Below are 20,097 nucleotides of genomic sequence, written 5' to 3'. Positions count from 1 at the left end.
ACATTAACTTACCACCACTTTTAAAATCTGGTAACTTTTCTGGACATTATCCATTGATAGAAACTTTTATTCCCATTACACGAGGAAGCACACTTATAAACAAAATAAAATAAAACTATTTTGACATAGCATGATTTTCCTAAGATTTAGGTTTTTTCTCTTTTAGGGCCATGCTTCACGGCATGCAGGATCTTAGTTCCCTAACCAGGGACTGAATCCATCGCCCCTGCAGTGAAAGCTCAGTCTTAACCACTGGACTTCAGGGAAGTCCCCTAAGAATTAGATTTTAATTCACAAGCTTTCTTTCAGTGAAGGCTAGGCTTTCATGCTTACTAAAAATGTGCTTAACTAATTACAATATAGAATATAACTATTAGATAGGAAAATTCTTTAGAAGCTGTTTTAATATTCTGTAATACAAGAGAAAACAAACTAACAATAGGAGAGCAACTATTTCATCAGTTTACATGGATTTTACATATCTGATTTTGATACAAGATCATTACTCACAGGGTCAGAATTTACTTCACCTTATTACTTATTAGCAATAATGATACATACGGTTTTATATTTTTGTGTTAAAATATCAATTATGACTTAAGTGTGAGTGCCATATCCTGCAATTTCTCAGATACTTAGAAGTGATCGATGAAAACCATGTATACTTCTGTTTATTTGAAGAGGGCACCCCACTCCAGTACCCTTGCCTGGCAAATCCCATGGACAGAGGAACCTGGTAGGCTGCAGTCCATGGGGTCACTAGAGTCGGACACGACTGAGCGACTTCACTTTCACTTTTCACTTTCATGCATTGGAGAAGGAAATGGCAACCCACTCCAGTGTTCTTGCCTGGAGGACCCCAGGGACGGCGAGCCTGTAGGGCTCACAGAGTCGGACACGACTAAAGCGACTTGGCAGCAGCAGCAGCACCAGAAAAAGATTAAGAGAAAAGAAATACTCTCCATATATACATATGTGTGCATTTTTATGAGAAAAAGCAGTTCTGCCACTGTGCTATTTGTAGCTACTTCCAAATTTAATTTTATGATGTTTTAAAAATTTTTTGCAGTCCCACCTAAGATAACAGCTGTGAGGCCTGAAATAAATAAAATCCAACAGGATGGAAAATAAAATTTAGGAGTTGAAGATGAGTAGAACCTGAGATGAATAAATATTTATCTTTCCAATTTCTTTTGTTCATAATGAGAAATTAACCTTATTGTCCAAAACCCACATAGCATCATACAGAGGAGTTACTAAACTACTGTGATAGGATCTCCAACTTCAAGTAGTTTTCCAGAGAAGATTTTGAGAGACCTACCATGCATTGAGCTACTGCAGATTAAGTGGTTTAATGGCATCATCTTATTCACTCCTAATAATAACTATATACATTAGACAATAGTATCTTAATTGTACAGATGAAGCACCAAGTATCGAAGAGGTTAATGACTTACCAGAATAACTCTTAATCAGCAATGATAGACTTAAGGCCTGAATCCAACTCCCCAAACCACAAAGCTACACTCCCTTGTCTATCACCAAACTCATAATTGTGATATTTGTGAAGAAATCAGATCTATTTACAAAAGCACTCTGTTAAATAATCATATAACTGAAGCAGAAGTCTTAAACATCTAATTTCAAGTATCCTTCTGGTTTTGCAGTGACTGAAGCAAAGAATTCTAGACCCACAAAAATAGGAGCATTTTTCAGAATTTACCTTGATTTAGCTTAGAAAAGAAATCACAAACTGTTAACAAATAGATAGGCTGATTCACTAACAATTTATAGTGACTATCAGTGATTTATTTTTCCTAAGTAGAAGAATTCACAATAAAACTACTATTCCAAAATATTATACTTGTAAGAGAGTGACTTCAACCATGACTTTCCTACCTGATATAGTTTGCCAAGGATGTGCATAGCAATTCTGTCAATATGGATTTGGCAGATCAATACACTGTAAGATTTATATAGATAATTACCAACCTACTACTTTTTTGTCAACTGACTTTACATCAAATCATCACATATGAAAGTAAAAAGTGAAAGTGAAGTCACTCAGTTGTGTCTGACTCTTTGCAGCCCCATGGACTGTAGCCTGCCAGGTTCCTCCATCCATGGATTCTTCCAGGCCTGCCAGGCTCCTCTGTCCATGGAATCTTCCTGGCAAGGATACCGAAGCGGGTTGCCATTTACTTCTCCAGGGGATGTTCCGGACCCTGGGATGGAACCCGGGGTCTCCAGCAGTGCAGGTAGACTCTTTACCATCTGAGCCATCAGGGAAGCCCCTACTTTTTGTCAACTGACTTTAAATCAAATCATCACATATATGGTGAGTTAAAACCAAGAAAAAAAAAATAGGACTGCATGTTATTAATTTATTAAGAAAAGCCATGTATCCAGAGCATCTTTTGGGATTTAGAAAAAACTGATCATAAATTTCACTTTTAACTGCTTCCCCATTTATTAATAAACATTGTATTTGTAACTGCTGAGAAACAACAGTGATTAAGAGGAGACTCTTTGACCTAGGACAAGAGGATAAGACATTTGTGCTTAGCCTGGTAGAATGCTTTGCGGCTTGGGACGAAACAAATTCTCATTATTAGCACCTCTGTTTCTTCAACTTCTCTTTCTCTCTCTCTTCCCCCATCAATCTTACAAGGTTTGTTTCTCTCTTGTTCCGTTCATGGATCTTTGCTCTAATAAAAAAGCAAAACTTAAGAAGTTTTCTCATTCTGGTTATACTTTTTACTGCTCAAAGTATAGCACAGAGAATTAAGTTTTCAAAAACCAAGTGATAAAAAAGGAAGAAAAAGAGATTAAAGAACATGAAAGTGCTACAGAGATAGATTCAATAAAAAAAATGTAGAATTTTTGTTTTACTCTGAATTTTCTTTGGAGAACAACCATATTATCTTCAAAGTTCATTTGTCTAGAATCATTTTTTTGTATTTTTATCAATTCTTCATTAAGCTATTGATATATATTTTAAACACACTTTCCCTGTTTTATTTCTTTTTACAAAATATAGATAACACACTCTTGGCAGAGATATTATTCTCCCAGTGCACAGGATATGAAAGCTTCACAGAAAAGTACAAAGTGAGGAGAAAACTAGTCAGTTGGTAATGGGACATAGGAGAAAATTCTGGACAAAAGGGACAAATATACAATTCATCTTCCTTTTCTTCAGACAAAAATAATACTAATGGCAAAGGAAATGTGAAAGTGAACACCCCCTTAGAATCCACAGACAATTCAACTATGTGTGGATAATAACAAAATCTTCCATCTCTTCTAAAACCCATCAATCAAACAGAAACAACTGAATCCTGCTATAGCCTTAAAATAAGGGGTTCTCATTTAAGCTTACCTTCTGCATTTAAGGTAGCATCTACCATAATATGCCACACTTGCTACTCAAACACAAAATGAGCTAAACTAAGTCTGTCTATGTCTTCCTTTCCTTAGGCTCTCTGTCAAACAAAATCTACCAAATAAATGTACAAGGTAACTGGCTTAAAAATAGCACTGGCAACTGTCTTTGGTCATTGCAAAATTTGTTTAGGATATTGTATGTTCCAGTATTGGATTTGTCTATGGGCAATACAAATTTATACAAATCATGCTTCTCTTTAACCGTCTTAATGGAAATAGCAAATGCTGGCTGGACTGTGAAGAAGGCCGAGTGCCGAAGAATTTATGCTTTTGAACTGTGGTGTTGGAGAAGACTCTTGAGAGTCCCTTGGACTGCAAGGAGATCCAACCAGTCCATTCTGAAGGAGATCAGCCCTGGGATTTCTTTGGAAGGAATGATGCTAAAGCTGAAACTCCAGTACTTTGGCCACCTCATGCAAAGAGTTGACTCATTGGAAAAGACTCTGATGCTGGGAGGGACTGGGGGCAGGAGGAGAAGGGGACAACAGAGGATGAAAAGGCTGGATGGCATCACTGACTCGATGGACGTGAGTCTGAGTGAACTCCGGGAGTTGATGGGCAGGGAGGCCTGGCGTGCTGTGATTCATGGGGTCTCGAAGAGTTGGACACGGCTGAGCTACTGATCTGATCTGGGATTAATTAAATTATGATTTAACTATTCAAGGCACTTCCCTGGTGGCTCAGACGGTAAAGCGCCTGTCTACAATGCAGGAGACCCAGGTTCGATCCCTGGGTAAGGAAGATCCCCTGGAGAAGGAAATAGCAATCCACTCCAGTACTATTGCCTGGAAAATCCCATGGACAGAGGAGCCTGGTAAGCTACAGTCCATGGGGTCACAAAGAGTTGGACACGACTGAGTGACTTCACTTTCACTTTATTCAAGGCAAAGTATTCGGCTAGAAAGAATTATCTAATGATATGAGAAAACAGTCATTTTATTTTGCTAAGTGGAAAAAGCAAGTTATATAACTTTGTGTTCAATATGCATTAATTTTGCAGAAGTGTGCAAATACATAGAAAGACCAGAAGGTCATGTAACAAAATTGAATAGAGATTACTTCTACATGATGGATTGTCAGGTGTCTCATGTTGTTGATTTTCATTTCTTATGATCTCAGTCAATTTAGTAAAACTGTTCATTTTGAAAGTATACTATACCTTTCTTTTTACATGTGCTTTTTCTACCTATATAAATCTTAATTCTTTTGAACAACTGTTCAGATTTTGTTACATTCATAACTTAGTGTCCTAAATGGACGAGCTAATAAAAGCAATCCCTCCACAAAAATCTTGAAGCCAAATCTAAGCTCCTTGAGGACAGGAGCCATATCATGTAATACTTTATAGCTTTCATGGAGTATGAAAGTGCTTTGGTAAAAACCCACAGGATTAAAAACAAATTCTCTAGAAAAAACTCAAATATGCACACATACACATAGATTTTGTTTCTTTCTTGCCTTTCCCCCCCTTTTTCAGTGGTGGCTCTTGAGCTTATTTATTATATTTGACCTAATCATCACCAGGGGCTTCCCAGGTGGCACAATGGTAAAGAATCTGTCTGCCAACTCAGGAGACACAAGAGACATAGATTCGATCTATGGGTCTAGAAGGTCCGCTAGAGGAGGAAATGGCAACTCACTCCAGTATTGTTGCCTGGGAAGTTCTATGGACAGAGATCCTGGTGGGCTACAGTCCATGGAGTCTCAAAGAGTTGGACATGGCTGAGCACAGTAGCAATCATCACCAAGTTAAAAAAAAGAAAAAAAAAAACAAAAACAACCTCAACTGAAAGAAATCTGGAGGACTCTCCTTACTGTGTTGAATTTCTTCCATAATAGCGCTTCTGCATCTGACTGGGCTTAAAGGATCTCCAGCCACAAAAAAATTGATGTAACATATCATATGGGGCTTATTCTATTGCTACATATCTTCTAAACACTGAACATAATTTAATGTTTTGGCAAAAGACATACATGTTTAAATGTTAAAAATTCCTATCATACCCCACTACATAGTATTTTAATATTTTATAATAAAATTTTAAGTTCAAAGAAATTAAACACATAGACGATCCTGGTTTCTTCATGTTAATTGCTTTCCTTTTACATTCACTATTTTATCATAATTACATAGAGTATGTTATGTAAAATTTACCTGATTACAGAAATAAATATGAAAACAATATGCTTTTGTTACATAGTTATTGACATTTGTTGAATTGACTCCATCATTTGAATCTAGTCCTTATGTCTTAATCATTTAACCTTTACATTTACAAAGTCTTTATCTTTGGATAAAGACCAAAGTTACATTTTCACCATGATAGACAACATGGAAAATAAATATACTGGGACAAGGGACAGCAAAATTTTCCTGGAAAGCTCCAGACAGTAAATATTTTGACTTTGAAGGCCATAGGGTCTCTATTGCAAATATTCACCTCAGCTGCTATAGGACAAAAGCAGCCATAGACAACATATAAAACAAATGGTTCTAACTATGTAGCTCTTCCATAAATTTTTATTTATAAAATCAAGAAAGATCTGGATTTAGCCTGATGTAGCCACTGTTTATGGGTCCCTGTTTAATTGGAGAATTACTGATGCTACTATTCTAATGAACTGCATAATGTTGATCACTCACTATCCCATCAGTGGGGCTATTAAGATCACTATTAATTCAATTGAGTATGTATTTATTAAGCCTATGATGTGAGTTTAGCATTGTAACCAATAAGGCTTTATAAGAATATAAGTTAAACATTCTCTAAGAAAACAGATTTAAGAGTATGCAACAAAATCAAGTAATTCAGCACAGAATATCTGGTTGGGAGTATGAAATGCCAACTGTGTATGCATGTGTGCACACACACACATGTACCACTATTCTTGGTTCCCCCACTCGCCAACTCCCCACCTCAGGGAAATGTAGATAAAACATTTTAATGGCTTTGTGAGAGTAGAAGGTATGTCAAGTTATTTTCTTCCCTCATTAACTTTTCCAGAATAAGTAATAGGAGCAATTTATAGATGATCTACTGTGAACAATCCTGGCTTTGACAAAAAAAAAATCTCTGAATGTGTCTCCAAAGTGTGACTTGGGATTCGGGGATGGAGAGTAAAAGTTGACTCACAATCTGAAAGTAGACACACCTTCCTTAAAAAGTCCATCACTATTCATTAGCAGAGGTGTGGTTTAGTTCATAGACTTGACACCCGTAATGATTATTCACCATCAGTTATGGAAGATTTATTAAATCCTGATAATATCGAAGATTTGTATTTTACAACCTTTGTATATAATTAACATTTTGTTTGAAAAAGGATTAGTACTACAATTCAGGAAAAAATGTTTCTAGCTTATACAATTTTTAAAAAGCAGTTATACTCTTACAATGACATTGAGAAGGCACATAGATTTCCTACATACCATCTCCCCCATATATGTGCACTCACCAAATTGTTACATTTTTCAACCAGGATGAACTTACACTGACTAACACACAATAATCACCAAAGTCTATAGGGTTCTCTCTTGATGTTATACATTCTTTGGGTTTAGACTAACGTATAATGACATATATCCATCACTATAGCATCACACAGAGCATTTTCACTGTCCTAAAATTCCTCTCTATCTTTTCTGGTGGCTTCCAGGGAAGCCATCTGGAAGGGCTTCCTTGGAGGCTCAGAAGATAAAGAATCTACCTGTAGTGTGGGAGACCAGGGTTCAATCCTTGTGTCAGGAACATCCCCTGGAGAAGGAAATGGCAACCCACTTCAGTATCCTTGCCTGGAAAACTCCATGGCTGGAGGAGCCTGGCAGGCTACAGTCCATGGAATCGCAAAGAGTCAGACACAATTGAGCTACTTCACTTTCACTTTTCAAAATTCCTCTCTGCTCTGTCTAATCATCTTCTCCATTTGATCCATCTCTGGCAACTACTGATGTATGCTGTCTCCATAGTTTTTCCCTTTTCCAGAATAGCACTTAGATGAAATTTTTAGTATGTAGATTTTTCAGATTGGCTTCTTTTACTTAGTAATATGCATTTGTTTCCTTCATGTCTTTTTAAAATTATAATTATTTATTGACCATTTATTCTTTTTTTAAGACTGAGATGTAACTTTCTTTATAAGATAAACATTAAACATTATAATATTTGGAAACAACCTAAATGCTTTAAGCATGCGTGCTTAATGGCTTTGGTGATGTCTGACTCAATGTGACCCCATGGACTGTAGCCTGCCAGGCTCCTCCATGGGATTCTCCAGGCAAGAATCCTGGAGTGGATTGCCATGCCCTACTCCAGGGAATCTTCCTGACCCAAGGATTAAACCTGTGTCTCCTACATTGCAAGTGGATTCTATACTGCTGATCCATCTTGGGGAATTTAAATGCATAGTGTTATGTTATGCATTTAACATAGTGTTATGTTAATGTTGATAGTGTGTTATGCTAATGTTATGTTTAAATGCATAGTGTTATGTTATGCATTTAACATAGTGTTATGTTAATGTTGATATGTGGCACATGACAATGTGCTATTATTTATCCACTAAAAATAATAATTATGAAAAAATTAATAGTATGGGAAAAAGCATAGTTTATGCTAAAAGAAAGAATCAATGCAATATGTACCAAAATGTATATTATTATCTTTGGTTGGTATTTCTTTCCTTTCCCACAACTATTCTTTTTCTTTTTTTAAACTAAAACAGTGTTGTCTATTCCACCTTTATAAATACAGGACGAATACTTTAGTCTCACATGATGATTTTTGCTTTTAATAACTTTTAATGTCATGCCTATCCTCTCTGTGTTTTCTTTTTTTCTTAATTTTATCATGGAGCATAATTGATTAGCAACATTGCTAGTTTCAGGTGTAGAGCAAAGTGATTCAGTTATACATATACCTATTCTTTTGCAAATTCTTTTCCTATTTAGATTACTACAGAGGATTGAGCAGAACTCCCAGTGCTACACAGTAGTTCTTGTTGGCTTTCTATTTGAAGTACAGCAGTACGTACATGTCAATCTCAAACTCCCAGTCTATTCCTCCCTCCACCCTTTCCCTCTGGTAACCACAGTTATTTCTCTAAGCCTTTGAGTCTGTTTTTGTTTTGTAAATAAGTTCATTTGTATCACTCTTTTTAGATTCTGCATATAAGCAATATCATATGATATTTATCTTTTTCTGTTTGATTTAGTTCTGTGTGTGTGGGGGGGTGCTTAGTAGTTCAGTCATGTCAGACTCTTTGAGACCCCATGAACTGTAGCCCACTAGGCTCCTTCCATCTGTGGAATTTTCCAGGAAAGAATGCTGGGGTGGATTGTCATCTCCTTTTCCAGGAGATCTTCCCAACTCAGGGGTTAAACACAGGTCTCCTGCATTGCAGACAGATTCTTTACCATCTGAGCCACCAGGGACTTAGTTCAGTAGATATGACAATCTCTTAGGTCCATCCATGTTACTGCAGATGGCATTGTTGCATTCTTTTTAGTGGCTGGGTATTATTCCTTTGCATATATGTACCACATCTTCCTTATCCATCTGTCAATGGACATTTAAGTTGGTTCCATGTCTTGGCTATTATAAATAGTGCTAGAGAAACCATAATTCAAAAAGATACACGCACCCCAAAGTTCATTACAGCACTATTTTTCTCCACATTTTTCTTCACACCTCACTTCTTTCTAATATTAATTTATATACTATTATCTATGTGTATCACAGTTTATTTGTCCATTCATCTACTGAAGGATATCTTAATTGCTTCCAAGTTTGGACAGTTATGAAAAAAACTACTACCATAAACTATGGTGTTCAGGTTTTTGTGTGGACATACATTTGCAATAACTTTGGGTAAATACCAAGGAGCATAATTGCTGGATCATATGTATAGTAAGAATATATTTAGTTTTATAAGAGACTGTCAATGTGTTTTCCATAGTGGCTGTATCATTTCCTATTCCCCCTAGCGCTAAATAAGAGTTTCTGTTGATCCAGATCCTCATCAGCATTTGGAGTGTCAGTGTTCTGGATTTTGGCCATTCTAGTAGGTGTGTAGTTCTATTTAGCTGTTTTAATTTGCATTCATGGACAGAGGAGCCTGGTAGGCTGCAGTCCATGGGGTCGCTAAGAGTTGGACATGACTGAGTGACTTCACTTTCACTTTTCACTTCCATGCATTGGAGAAGGAAATGGCAACCCACTCTGGTGTTCTTGCCTGGAGAATCCCAGGGATGGCGGAGCCTGGCGGGCTGTCTATGGGGTCGCACAGAGTCAGACACGACTGAAGTGACTTAGCAGCAGCAGCAGCAATGACATACGATGTGGAACATATTTTCATATGCTTATATGCCATCTGTATATCTTCTTTGTTGAGATGTCTAGCCCATTTTTTTCTTTAATTATCTGTTTTGTAAAGGGAAGTCACTATTTCTCTGCGCAAGCTTTTAATACATTAGCCAACTTGATCATTTAAAACACTTATTCCACATTTTCATGTAATACATACAAGCATGTGGTGGCTCAGATGGTAAAGCGTTACGCCTGCAATGCGGGAGACCCAGGTTCGATCCCTGGGTCTGGAAGATCCCCTGGAGAAGGAAATGGCAACCCACTCCAGTATTCTTGCTTGGAGAATCCCACAGACGGAGGAGCCTGGTAGGCTACAGTTCATGGGGTTGCAAAGAGTCAGACACGACTGAGCAACTTCACTTTCACTTCAATTTTATACTAATGTGGGTATTAGATGGCCTCATGTAACTTAATTCATAGGCAATTATAACTTCAGGCATAGCTGGCTCTAGTGGTTTAAAATGTCATCAGGACTCAGCTTTAATTTATATTGTTTCAGTTTTTCCCCTATGCTGGTTTAATTTCAACATTCTAAGTGATTAGAGATAGCTACCCATAACCTATCAAATTTAGTAGAAAAAAAATATTACATCTTACTTTCAAGAGTCTTAGAAATAGTTTCCACAATCTATATTGTGGGCTATGAGGGCCCTGTGCTCATCCTTGAACTAGTCGCTAGGGACAAGTGAGCTGCCATGCTCAGATTGCCTGGGCCAAGGTTTTAAATAAACCCTTAGAGTCGGTGGTGGAGCCCCATGTACAGTAGAAACATATGAAGAATTGAAGTTGAGTGCTTTCCTGAAGGTAATTCCAGCAATGCCATGATTAGTCCAGTATGCTCATTGTACAGATGAGATAACTAATAAAGAGATTGGTTAAAGACCAATCATTACTTAAGACTAAAAATTGGATGTGAAAGAATTGATATCAGCACCAAAGTTTCCTGATTTTTACTAATTTCTCTTTATCCCAGCAGCTACAGATTTTGTTTAGTTTCCACTTCAAGGAAATATTCATTCACCTGGTCTGTTTCAATTTGTTTGAAGAAACATCTAACACATGGCTATGTAGAGTTTAGACAGCTTTCCCCATTTATCTAATATGTTGATTTTCCTCTTCCATAGCATTTGTGAATAAGGAAGACACATAGAATATTATAAGTATATTATGACATAACATATTAGAAATATCAGAGACTTTAAGATCTCAAGTCTATAAAGGTAAGTTATCCTGTAAGTAAATATATTATAAGCAGATCATAAGATATAATTCATAAAAATACAGAATTTAGTATGAAGACTTCAATTACTAGGTTTTTGTGTTCAGCATATGAGTCAAGCAAGTTATTTTAGAAAGTACATAACAGGTTTAAATAATGCAAGTTGTCCTGGTTAGCAAAGAGGGTCAGAGGATAGAGGAAGAACTGACATATAATGAATAATATATGCTAGGTGATATACTGTGTACTTTTTCCATGTATCTGTCTATAGACATATATTATTAGCATACACTAGTAATTTTCACCATGTATGTTTGTTTTATGGCTAAAATGAGACAAACCTACATGATGGAAATGTATTAACATTATTTATTTATTATCAGGATGATGCAAATAAGGTAAATACAATTACATGAGATCAATCAATAGTATGCAACCGAGTTTTTATGTAGCCTGTCACTTTGCTCCAATGCCCATGGCCTGTCCAGTAAGTCATGGTACCACCACCAAGGCCTGAGTTCTTAAAATGTCTATAAGAAGAGCATACTTTAGATAGTTAGGAATGATAACAATAATAATAAAGCACTGTAGCATTCAATATTAAATTTTATAGAAAAATTAAAATATACTTAATAAAAATAAAAGAACACTTCTTCGTATGAAGAGTAATACAAGCTAAAATTGATGATAGATGGTGGATGGATGGATGGATGGATAGATAGACAAGCAGTAGGTTCCTTGGTGAGAATGCCTTCTTGTCTTTCATAAGAGGAAAGTAGATAGGTTTACCTGTCTACTTTACTAAGGAATGATGTTTCCTTAGCAACAGTAGCAACAGAAAATTTACAGCACACATCCCTTCTAATCATATACCCACCTATGGAATGACCATCCTATATGTTTCAAATAAATCATTATGTCAAATATTTTTACTCTTTAACTCATCTCAAGTGGTCTCCAGCACTCCCAAAATAAAATTCAATGCACATTTTCCCATTTCTAAAACTCTTAGACAGCTTATCTCCTAGCATTACTTTATTTGTAAAGGCATAATTATAATTATAATTATACCTGTTATTTCAGGTATAATTTACAGAAATGAAAATTTATTTATTTATTGGTGTATAATTCTATGATTTGGACAAATGTATAAGCAAATTCTGACCCTGAGGCCATTTAACAAAGAATAATTAATGTCTGAAAGCCAAATGTTAATAGTTTAATATTATAAGCCTGAAATGCTTAATAATTCCATTGTCTTCAACATTAAATCATTTCCTCAAAAGAGCATGTAATATTATAATCTACCTATTAAAGATAAGTAAAGGTAACCTTTCACTGGAAAAGGTCAGTTTTCATTCCAATCCCAAAGAAAGGCAATGCCAAAGAATGCTCAGACTACCGCACAATTGCACTCATCTCACACGCTAGTAAAGTAATGCTCAAAATTCTCCAAGCCAGGCTTCAGCAATATGTGAACCGTGAAATTCCTGATGTTCAAGCTGGTTTTAGAAAAGGCAGAGGAACCAGAGATCAAATTGCCAACATCCGCTGGACCATGGAAAAAGCAAGAGAGTTCCAGAAAAACATCTATTTCTGCTTTATTGACTATGCCAAAGCCTTTGACTGTGGATCACAATAAACTGTGGAAAATTCTGAAAGAGATGGGAATACCAGACCACCTGATCTGCCTCTTGAGAAATTTGTATGCAGGTCAGGAAGCAACAGTTAGAACTGGACATGGAACAACAGACTGGTTCCAAATAGGAAAAGGAGTTCGTCAAGGCTATATATTGTCACCCTTCTTATTTAACTTATATGCAGAGTACATCATGAGAAACGCTGGACTGGAAGAAACACAAGCTGGAAACAAGATTGCCAGGAGAAATATCAATAACCTCAGATATGCAGATGACACCACGCTTATGGCAGAAAGTGAAGAGGAACTAAAAAGCCTTTTGATGGAAGTGCAAGAGGAGAGTGAAAAAGTTGGCTTAAAGCTCAGCATTCAGAAAATGAAGATCATGGCATCTGGTCCCATCACTTCATGGGAAATAGATGGGGAAACAGTGGAAACAGTGTCAGACTTTATTTTTCTGGGCTCCAAAATCACTACAGATGGTGACTGCAGCCATGAAATGAAAAGACGCTTACTCCTTGGAAGGAAAGTTATGACCAACCTAGATAGCATATTCAAAAGCAGAGACATTACTTTGCCAACAAAGGTTCATCTAGTCAAGGCTATGGTTTTTCCTGTGGTCATGCATGGATGTGAGAGTTGGACTGTGAAGAAGGCTGAGCGTCAAAGAATTGATGCTTTTGAACTGTGGTGTTGGAGAAGACTCTTGAGAGTCCCTTGGACTGCAAGGAGATCCAACCAGTCCATTCTGAAGGAGATCAGTCCTGGGATTTCTTTGGAAGGACTGATGCTAAAGCTGAAACTCCAGTCCTTTGGCCACCTCATGCAAAGAGTTGACTCATTGGAAAAGACTCTGATGCTGGGAGGGATTGGGGGCAAGAGGAGAAGGGGACGACAGAGGATGAGATGGCTGGATGGCATCACTGACTCGATGGACGTGAGTCTGAGTGAACTCCGGGAGTTGGTGATGGACAGGGAGGCCTGGCGTGCTGCGATTCATGGGGTCGCAAAGAGTCGGACATGACTGAGAGACTGATCTGATCTGATCTGACTGATTAAAAGTGAAAAGAGACTCTAGTGTTCCCTATTACCTCTAGGAGAAAAACCATACAAACAGTCCTACTCTGAAAAAAGGTTACTGAAATGAATGAATGTCATGGTCATTAAAATTGTCAGCTTTAAATAAACATCTATGTCTTTTGATTATGCACTCAGGGAAAAGTGTGCCAAACACTATTTAAGATAGCTAATGTTATTTAATATTAATGATATTTAAGACTGACTACCATGAATCATCATTATAGAGAGCTGTATCTTTTTAACTTAAATATTGGCCAAGTTCCTGAATGATTTTGGTTTCTCTGGAGGCCTTAGATAAAAAAGCCTTAGAGGCCTAAGCATCTGTAACATGTATTAACATGAGGTTGGTAAAATATCTATTATCTTTGGTAATTCAGAAGGAATTGCTTTTTTAAAAAATCAAATTTGTTGCTCTTTGTGGATTTTTCCTTAATATTATAATCCTCTTTGATTGAGAAAAGATAATCTGGATGACTGAGAAGTCATGAAGGAGAAATAAGGCACTAATTCTGTTTTCCGTAGAATTATCACAGATTTTATGCTTTTGTTAAATCCTACGATTAGTCAGAGAAATTGTACTTCCAAAGCTCTGATCTACTTTTTTTGATGCTAAAGTCAAAATATATCAGATATACCTTTTTGAGGTCTCTGGTTTCAGGATTTGATAATTAACACTCAGGGAATACTAGGTAAATGGAGATATAGTCCAAAACATGCATTTCTATGAAAATTACCTCTGAGACCTGGTGGTGTTTTCTGCTCTCTCTGTGAATCTCCCCAGTGCCTACATACCATGGATACAGCCTGTAAGAAATCAAATTTATCCATTCTGACAATAAGAATGATTCAGAATATTTTATTTATTTGTGTTCCAAAATAAATTAGAGAAAGATAAATAAGATATACGGTCACATTATTAAATATTCTTTTAACTTTTAATTGCAATTTTTCAATATTAGACATATGTATAAAGTTATGCCTGACTCTCTGTGATACAACTTCTTGATAGTAAGTGCTAACTTTATAACTCTTATTAAATACTCCTATTCAGTTCAATTTTGCAAATATTTTTTGAATAGCCTCTCTGGACCATGCATTATGCTATCAAACAGGAACATAAAGATGACTAGAAAAATTCCTATCCTGGAGTTTGTAGTTTTAAAGCCGAGATGCATCTATTATGCTAATGAATGCCACGGAAAGCAGACAATGTTCTGCATTCACTCAGTGAGATTAAAGCATTGAGAACATTTAAGGGAGAAAAACACTGATATTAATTGGGGAGATTAATAAAGATTTCAAGGAGGAGGTAACATTGGAGATGATCCATTAAGGATGAGTCAGACTTTGGTGGATGTGAAAATAAAGTAAACGAGATAGGAATAGTGTGTCCTTTTTGTTTAACTGAAGCTTGGAGTGAAGTTATGAGAATGCTGTTGCTGTTGTTAAGTCGCTTCAGTCATATCTGACTCTGTGCGACCCCAGAGATGGCAGCCCACCAGGCTCGCCTGTCCCTGGGATTCTCCAGGCAAGAACACTGGAGTGGGTTGCCATTTCCTTCTCCAATGCATGAAAGTGAAAAGTGAAAGTGAAGTCGCTCAGTCGTGTCCGACTCTTTGCAACCCCATGGACTGCAGCCCACCAGGCTCCTCTGCCCATGGGGTTCTCCAGGCAAGAGTACTGGAGTGGGGTGCCATTGCCTTCTCCGAGTTATGAGAATAGAAGGTGATAAACTAAATTATAGAGCCCAGACCTTAAACACTAAGTAGGTTTTGAGCTCTCTTAAGAAAACAAAATTCTCAACATTAGGTCTTAGAATTGGGATTTGATATTTTCAGGGAAAAAAATGCAAGCACACACAAATGCATACACACACACACACAGACAGACACACATATATACTCGTGTACATAGACATAAAAACATATACATATAAATATATTTACATATATACAGAGTGTTCTTAATTTAAGTGAGAGAAAACTAGTTGTTTTGTAGTTTGTAAACATAGAAAAATATGAAAATCTTTAAATCACCAGTTGTAAGATAAATATAAAACTATATTTCTGGCAAGTGAAGCCACCAAAATAACACTTGGAACATTCACACGAATATGGGATAATTGCATAATGTCAAAGTTCATGTTATTATAGTATAATGTAACTCTATTTATTAGTAAGTAATATACTAATAGGCTGAAAATATAGCTAGCACTTGTGCCTATATTTTTGAGAAACTGGCTAAGATACCAGAAAGAGAATATATGCAATTTAGACTAAGATGAAAAATGCTGTTACTTGTTTTTATATCAAATGTAAATGTTATGAGTTACTTAATGCTCACCTCTTTCCACACACTGTAATAGAACCAGGAGATTTTTATATTAAGAAGAAAGATATTTCTCTAAACCTCAGTTTTGTAGAACTTAAATTTTTCACAGAATCATTGACTAAAAGAGTCTCTAAGACTTTCCATTTTCCCTCATAAATTGCTAAATGTATGCTTCTAATGATCTATAGACAATGGATTGATGTATAATAATACACCCAGTGAATGATAATAACAGCTTCCTAATAGTATGTTAATGCCCATTGCGGTTAATGCCCATTGAAAACTTTTATATGCTTACAAGTAATCATACTGTTTTCCATGTATAATAGATACTGACAAAATATTTTGTATTTTCCATATTATGTTATTTTGCAAATTAAACATTATGAGGATCCTCTATCTTCAGACAAATCCATGGAAGAGAAAGTGATGAGAGAAGGAAAAGATCCTAAAAATCAATATGCTTTCATTTGTGAGGGATGATTTTGATCCATTTTCAGATATGAGACAGAGACAGGTAGAGACTGATTTGCAAGCATTTAAAGTCAGCTAAATGATTTAATATCCCTTTATTCAAAATTCTTTAATTCAAATAGATAAGCATAATCAAGAACTAGTATGAGTATATAAATAATACACAGCTTCATATGTTCAAAGATGTCTAGCCTAATTATTATGAATATTATGAAATATAAGTTCCACAGATTCATTTAGAATCCATTTGCTGAGAATATAATATATATCAGACATGATACTGTAACCCTTGTTCTAAGGACTTGTGTGAAAATGACTATGAGAAAAGAATCAGTCTATCTCAGGAAAATATTAAAATCTATGAAAGGAATGGACATTTGAGCTGATGTTTTAAGATTAGGTAGAAGCTTTTCCAAGTAGGAATGAGTGCAAAACATGGTAAAGTGAGAGAAGAAAATTTTAAAAACTATCAGGAAGACATTAATACATACTGTACTTTTGTGTTGAACTGTGTTGCTGTCCTTCTTCCAGATATCTTTAACTGTGACCTTATCTGACAATAGAATCTTTGCAGATGCAATTTAGATGTACGTTAAAATAAAGTCTTACTGCAGTTGGGTGGGGTTGCAAACCATTGTGAAACTGGTGGCCTTATAAGAAGAGACACAGAGCCAGACACACACAGAAGAAACACCATATAAAGACACACATGTAGGGGGAAGATGATTATGTGACAACAGATGCAGCGATTACAGCGCTGTACCTGCAAGCCAAGGAGCAGCAAAGGTTGTCAGCAAACACCAGAAGTAGGAGAGAAGACTGGAACAGATGGTCACTCATTGTCCTCAAGAAGGAACCAATTCTGCTGACATGGATTTCAAACATCTGGTCTCCCAACTTAGAGAGAATACATTTGAATTGCTTTAAGTTGCCCAGTTTGTGATCATTTGCTAAGGCAGTCCCAGGAAACAAATACAACATGCTTAAGGAATGATGTTTTAGAGTTGTCTTATGATGAAGTACTTAATTGTGAAAACACATAGAGTGAACTGATGAGAGGAATGACAAAATCCAATGAAAATGGCTATTGTGTGAGTAAGCTAAGGAATAACACTTTCAACATACAGTAAAACACAGGATTTTTTAAATTTATTTCAAGGCATAGTCTTCTTATATTTGTTTAATAGAGGGAGCATGAATTGCAGAGAAGATGATAATTTTTAAGAGTGAAAAGCTATAGCTATGCTAGCCAAATAGACTATTTCAGTTTTGCAGCTGAGGGATAATGATAGCTGATATTATATAATGTTAAACATGCAGTGCCCTCTATGGATGAACATGCTATTTTGGACCCATCCTAACAAATGGTCTTTGTTATCTTTTTTCCATCACTGGCATAGGGTTTTACTGAATTAGCCAGATTTTTCTTTCTTATTTCTCTTACAGTTAGGGCCCTCATTAAAAAGATGGCCAGAGTGGGAAATATCTTGATAATGGCATGAACAATGTCTTTGATAAATGAGATCTTAAAAATGAGGGAATTTAAATTCACGACAGAGAATCCGAAGGTAAACAACAAAACTTGATAGACTGAAAACCATGACACTGGCCTCACTAGTACCAGCTGGGAAAACTAGTCTTAAATAGTAGTTGATTCTTGAGCTGGACCAGTCATAAATACCCGTTTCATTACCCAAACAGTTACTTTGAGGGATAAGCTGAAATGTTTCTAATAGCAGGTAAATTTGAGTAATTATTAATTTTAAACATCCAAAGAAACACTACATGATTAGAGGAAATTGGATAGACACATACAAGTTGTTAAATACTTTGTACTCATTTTCTGCAGCAACATATTTTACTTATTTTTTTCTATGATACATAATTTTAGGAACAATTACTGACATTTTACTTGCTATAAAATGCTTGGATTGGACTAACTTCTTAAACACCTGTATGGCTTTGGTCTTATTGCGGTCTTGATACCAGAGTCTTTTACAGATCATACAGAAAGAAGTAACGAGGAACTAAAGCCAAAAGGCAGAATAGAGAGCCTTTAGGTTCTTCCAACAAACAACAGACAACACACAATACATGCTCTTCCAACAACGTAAGAGATTACTCAACACATGGACACCACCTATGGTCAATACCAAAATCAGACTGATTATAGTCTCTGCAGCTGAAGATGAAGTAGCTGTATACAGTCAACAAAAACGAGATTGGGAGCTGACTGAGGCTCAGATCATGAACTCCTTATTGTCGAATTCAGACTTAAAATGAAGAAAGCAGGGAAAACCACTAGGCCACTAAGGTATGACCTAAATCAAATCCCTTATGATTATACAGTGGAAGTGACAAATAGATTCAAGGGATTAGATCTGATAGAGTGCTAAAAGAACTAAGGATGGAGATTGGTAACATTGTACAGAAGGCAATGATCAAGACAATTCCCAAGAAAAAGAAATGCAAAAAGGCAAATTGGTTGTCTGAGGAGGCCTTCAAATAGCCAAGAAAAGAAGAGAGGCAAAAGGCAAAGGAGAAAAAGAAAGATATACCCATCTGAATGCAGAGTTCCAAAGAATAGCAAGGGGAGGTAAGAAAGAAGTAGAGGAAAATAATACAATGGGAAAGACTAGAGATCTTTTCAAGAAAATTAGAGATACCAAGGGAACATTTCATGCAAAGATGGGCACAATAAAGGACAGAAATGGTATGGACCTAACAGAAGCAGAAGATAGTAAGAAGAGGTAGCAAGAATACCTATAAGAAATATACCAAAAGAGATCTTTATGACCCAGATAACCACGATGGCGTGATCACTCACATAGAGCCAGACATCTTGGAGTGTGAAGTCAAGTGGGCCTTAGGAAGCATCACTATGAACAAAGCTAATGGAGGTGGTGGAATTCTAGCTGAGCTATTTCAAATCCTAAAAGATGATGCTGTGAAAGTGCTTCACTCAATTTGCCAGCAAATATGGAAAACTCAGCAGTGGCCACAGGACTGGAAAAGGTCAGTTTTTATTCCAATCCCAAAGAAAGGCAATGCCAAAGAATGCTCAAACTACCACACAATTGCATTCATTTCACATGCTAGCCAAGTAATGCTCAAAATTCTCCAAGCCAGGGTCAATAGCACATGAACTGAGAACTTCCAGATGTTCAAGCTGGATTTAGAAAAGGCAGAGGAACCAGAGATCAAATTGCCAACATCCATTGGATCTCAGAAAAAGAGAATTCCAGAAAAACATCTACTTCTGCTTCATTGACTACATTAAAGCATTTGACTGTGTGGATCACAACAAACTGAGGAAAATTCTTTAAAAAATGGGAATACCAGACCACCTTACCTGCTTTCTCAGAAACCCAATAAGCAACAGTTAGAACCAAACTAACCAACAGTTAGTCCACTGTTCCAACAATGGACTGATTCCAAATTGGGAAAGGAGTACGTCAAGGCTGTATATTGTCACCCTGCTTCAGATCAGATGAGATCAGTCACTCAGTCGTGTCCGACTCTTTGCGACCCCATGAATTGCA

At 36.5% G+C, this 20,097-nt stretch overlaps 1 non-coding gene across 1 annotated transcript; it reads left to right on the top strand.

Annotated features, from left to right (window-relative positions):
* Positions 1-4,116: 4,116 nt before the first annotated feature.
* Positions 4,117-4,188, top strand: TRNAC-ACA. Its single transcript has one exon. It is a non-coding gene; the product is annotated as a tRNA-Cys (tRNA).
* Positions 4,189-20,097: the final 15,909 nt, after the last annotated feature.

This window comes from Bubalus bubalis, chromosome 21 (genome assembly GCF_019923935.1).
Source record: "Bubalus bubalis isolate 160015118507 breed Murrah chromosome 21, NDDB_SH_1, whole genome shotgun sequence".
In the NCBI taxonomy this organism is placed as follows: Eukaryota; Metazoa; Chordata; class Mammalia; order Artiodactyla; family Bovidae; genus Bubalus; species Bubalus bubalis.
Note: the sequence above shows the minus strand (reverse complement) of the source record. Positions and strands in the feature narration are given on the sequence as shown.